Raw genomic sequence first — 5,437 nt, 5'->3', positions numbered from 1 at the left:
TGGCATCAGATCACAGATAACCAGAAATTAATGAGTTATCTTAAGTTATGATTCTAGTCACAGAAGAGTTTAGCCTTAGGGCCAGGGTATTTGTAAATATATTTTGAGTCTGAGTCTTATTTCTGGGAGCATGGGGCTTGGAGGAAAAACTGGACCAATTTCTATCCTACCCCTGAGCTTTTCTCCCAAGATAAGCTCTGATCTCGCAAGTGTTTCACGAAGAATCCGTGAAGCTTCCTCTCTTCTTCTTAACATGCATTTGCACACATTCACACAATGGCCTTTTCAGGGTCCTTGAAGTTCTTCTTCTAAGTATAGCAAAGCATTTTATTCTTAGTTCAGCAAAAGTAACTTCAAAATGCTTCAAAGAATCATGTACAAAGGTGAAGCTGGTCGATGGGCACAAAATTAATAGAAATAAACAGGTTTTAAATCCAAATCTAAATCAGATTCTTCCAAAATTAGTATAAGAAAGATAACTCTGCTCATTTTGTGAGGCCATTATTTCCTGTTAGCTAACCAAACAACAATATTGTGAGAAAATTACTAAACAATAATCCTCACAAACTTATATGTAACATTGTCAACAAAACACCAAGTCAAATCTGGAAATATATAAAACTAATCTGGAAGCAACCCAGATGTCACTCAACCAAAGAATGGATACAGAAAATGAGGTTCATTTCACAATGGAATGCTATTCAGCTATTAACAATGAGGACATCATAAATTTTGCAGGCAAATGGATAGAACTAGAAAATATCATCCTGAGTGAGGCAACCCAGTCCTAAATGGACATGCATGATATATACTCACTGATAAGTGGATATTAGCCCAAAAAGTACAGAATGCTCATGATACACCTCACAGACTGCAAGAAGTTAAACGAGAAGTAAGGCCCAGGTAAGGATGCTTCAATTCCACTTAGAAGGGGAAACAGAATAATCATGGGGAGCAGAGGTGGGGAGGAAACTGAGTGGGAGAGGGGAAGAGGAAGGGAAGGGGGCAGGATCAGATATGGGGAGTGGGGAGACAGGAAAGAATTCCAGTGGGCCAGGAGAATAAATGAAGTATGCCACTGCTGGGGTGGGAACTAGAGGGGAACCTCTAGAAAGTCCCAGAGATCTGGGATGTGAAAGGCACCCAGGACTCAGAATGGGTGACCTGAGCCAAAATGTCCAACAGTGAGGAGATAGAACCTGAAGAGCCCACCTCCAGTAGTTAGTCAGGACCTCCAGTGGAAGAATAGGGACACCAATCCACCTCGTCTTTTTTTTTTTTAACCAAGAATTGCTTCTGTCTAAAAGAAATGTGGGGACAAAAATGGGGAACAGAGATTAAAGGAATTGCCGACCAATGACCAGCCCAACTTGGGATCCATCCTATGTGCAAGTGCCAGACTCTGACACTATTACTGATGCTATGTTGCACTTGCAGACAGCAGCCCAGCACGGCTGTCTTCTGAGAGACTCTACCAGCAGCTGACTGAAACAGATGCCGGTATTCACAGCCAGCCATTGGACTGAGGCTGGGGATTCCTATGAAAAAGTTAGGGGAAGGATTGAAGGAACTGAAGGGGATGGCAATCCCAGAGGAAGACCAACAGCATCAACTAACCTGGACCCCAGGGAGCTCCCAGAGACTAAGTCACCAACCACAGAGCATACAAGGGCTGGTGCGAGACTCTCTGCACATATGTAACAGATGACTTCCTTGTCTAGCCTCAGTGGGAGGGGATGAGCCTGACCTTGTAGAGACTTGATGCCCCAGAGAAGAGATGAAGAAGTGTGGGAGGGGGCAACATTTGGGATGTAAATAATAAAATGACTAATGAAAAAAATGATCAAACTAAGGTGGAATTTCTTACAGGATTACAAAATTTCTCCAAAATTGAAATCAATGAAACCACAGCAACAAGCTCAAAGAGAAAAACAAGTTGACATCTGAAAAGATATAGCGAGGAAGGAGAATTTGAAAAATTCAAATTTCCTTCATAATAGAAATTCTAAATAAACTAGCATTAGAAGGAAACTCCCAAACCCGAGAAGGGGCTTACAATTAAGGATAGATTGTTAATTATCTTAGGACATGAAACACTTACTACTTCCTCTAAGACTGAGAGCACGGCCATGCCATCCAGCGAGAGTATACTGGTAGTCTTCGCCAGCACAGCAAAGCAAAGCATACAGAAATAAAACCATCTCTATCGGCAGATGGCATGTTTCTCCACATAGGAAATTCTAAGGACTTTAACAATTACTGAAGTGCTACATGAGTTTAACAGGTCACAGGAGAGGATCAATGCAATCAAATTGAAGACACAGATATATAAGTCCTCACTGTGGTAGACACCTGGTTTTTATTTTTGTTGTTATTGTTTATGTTTTTTGTTTTGTTTTGTTTTCTTACAAAGAAGCCAGGGATACATACTATAAAACTGATATCGTCAACAAAGGAGTCTAATCAAACTGGACGGCTACATGTAGAAGAATCCAAGCAGATCCATACTTATCACCCTGCCAAAACCCAACTCCAAATGGATTGAGGACCTCAATATAAAACCAGCTATACTGAACCTGTTAGAAAAGAAAGCGGGGAGGGGGATGAGAACCTTTGCATGGTACAGAACACCATCGTTCAAAGAAACAGCCTACAGAATGGGAAAAGATTTGTATTAACTACACATCTAATAGAGGACTAATATTCAAAAGAGACAAAACTGGAGAAACTAGATACCAAGAAGCAAATAATCTAAGTACAAAATGGGGTGCATATCTAAACAGAATTCTCAACACAGGGAATGCAAATGGCTGAGAAATACCTTCTTTTAGAAAGAATACTTTTAAAAAGAAGAAAACCCTCCAATATGCTTAGCCATCAAGTAAATGCAAATCAAAATCACTTTGAGATTTCATCTTATGCCAGTCAAAATGGCCTGAATCAATAAAACAAATGACAGCCCATGTCGGTGAGTATGTCGGGTAAAGAAGTCACTCATTCACTGCTAGGGGGGCTGCAAACTTATATAGGCTCTATGGAAATCAGTGTGGTAGTTCCTCGGGAAGCTTAGAATAGCTACTTCAAGATCCAGCTATATCACTCTTGCGCGTGTGGCTGAAAGGACGCCACATTCTACTACATAGACACTTGCGCGTCTATACTCATTGGTGTTCTAATTATAATAGCCAAACATTGCAAACATCCTAGATGTCCATCAATAGATGAATGGATAAAGATTAAAAATATTCAGCTATCCAAAAAAAAAAAACCCCGAAATCTTGAAATTCACAGATAAATGGATAGAGCTAGAAAAAAATCCTCCTGAGTTAACCCAGACTCCAAAATATATGGTATACTCTCTTATATGTGGATGTTAGCTTTTAAGCCTTTGATAGGCATGCTACAATCCTTATAACCATAAGGGTTATGTATAGAGTAAGAGATTGAGGTGTGAGAAGGACAGGGAAATGGAATGTATAGTTATGGAGAGATGGGGAGACTGGAACGGGAGCATTACAGGGATGGGGGAGTGAACAGGGGAGTAATGGAGGAATTGCAGGGCAAGACAGCTAACACTAAGTGCCATGTGAGGGGTCGTATGGAAACCTAATATAATAGAAGCTTAAAAATATACACAGACAAAGGAAATATAAAGGAAGCCACTGAACGATATAAATACAAAGCACCAGCTAGGCATCTCTTGCCCTAGGTAGACACTCCAGAGCCAGGAGCAGGGTACATGTAATCGAGTTGTTGACCAAAAGGGTCCCATAAAAACCCCTAACCAACCCAGACTACTGCCTAAGCTTTTGGTTGTTCTCCACAAATTGATGGTCATGCCCTATTGCTGAAGGCAACACATATATTCATTGATCATGGAGAAGTTAAGCTGTTGTTTAATCAAAGCCTTAATCCACACTGACTATCATTCGTAGTAGCGAAAGCACTCTGCATGCCACCAGAGGAGAAAAGTGCCACCATCCCAGCTACAAACCCTTTGATGCATAATGATGACCTCATAACACTGGTAGGATAGAGGCACAAAAGGATATGAAAGTACCCAACCACTATCTGATTCCATTTAAGGCCTACTCCATGAGATGCAACCATCCCCAACACTGCCCTAGTGACTACGTAGCAGGGACTTCTGTGATACCCTACAATACCATAGATTAGTGCCTCACTCAGCCATCATCAGGAAAGCTTCCCCCTGAAGTGGATGGAAACTACTAGTTAGGGACCCACAAGTGGACAAGACGCAGACTATTGGAATGAGAGATGTTGGAACACTTAGTCTTAAATGTGGTTTCTCCATCAAACCTCTCCTCTTGGGGCTCATGGAATACTGCAGAATGGAAGGCAGAAAGGACAAGCCAGTGGGGATAGATGATACCAGAGAGACAGTGTCTTCCAAACACAAGATCAAGGCTCATATAATCCCACAGAGACCGTGGCAACTCTCATGGCTTGCACAGGTCCAAATCACATGGATCCCAGTGTTGCTTTCAGAGGGCAGTGGACACGAATTCCATTCCTAACCCAAAAGTCCTCTAATTGACAATCATTTGTTTATTCCAATGGAGTCTTACTGGGTACACAAACCTCATTTAAGGGCAGATCTCATGCCCAGCAGCAACTGGCCAACACAAAACAAATCCATTCATATTTTTGGAGATTTTTTACATCTCACATTACTTCATTTGGATATTTTTTTACCTTACTGTTTGATTGTAGGTTATGGATTCTGATTTTGTGCTTTACTTTTTTATTTTGTGTATTTTTGTGTTTGTGTGCATGTATGTGTTTTTTCTATTTTTCTTTTCTTTCACTTTTTCATCTTGTTTTATTGGTTTGTTTGTTTTCTAAAAAGAAAGAGAAAGACGGCATGGAGTTGGGTAGTTGGGGAGTGGGAAGAACCTGGGAGATGGTGGAGGGGAACCTGGGAGGGAGATGTTGGAGGGGAACCTGGGAGGGAGATGGTGGAGGGGAACCTAGGGTCAGAATATATTGTCTGAAAAAATATTTTGGGAAGGAAAAGGAATCTAGAATTTTCCCTTTGGAGGCTTCCATCTTCTCTTTGAATTATTGCTGTTAGGATAATCCATTTCAAAACTTTGCTTACTTAGTAGGACAGAGAATTCTTTGTAGGAAACAAGAAGGCAGTCACACTTCAAAACAGTGTTATCTCCCTTATCTGAATAAAAAGACAGAGAAATGTGTATGTATATCTATTATATATAATTAATCCTAATATTCTCAATGAAATAAACAGAAAATATGGTTAAAATAAAGAACTAAAGCAAAAAATTATTTTTAATAAAAATCAAGGTGATCGGATATAAAGTCAGCAATAAAATGAAATTTGCAATCAATAAACAATAGGCAATTGAAGTAAAAATAGCATTTATGAATTAACATCAAATTCTCAGAGATAAAT

The sequence above is a fragment of the Rattus rattus genome, chromosome 7 (assembly GCF_011064425.1).
Source record: "Rattus rattus isolate New Zealand chromosome 7, Rrattus_CSIRO_v1, whole genome shotgun sequence".
In the NCBI taxonomy this organism is placed as follows: domain Eukaryota; kingdom Metazoa; phylum Chordata; class Mammalia; order Rodentia; family Muridae; genus Rattus; species Rattus rattus.
This window is presented reverse-complemented; position numbering follows the sequence as displayed.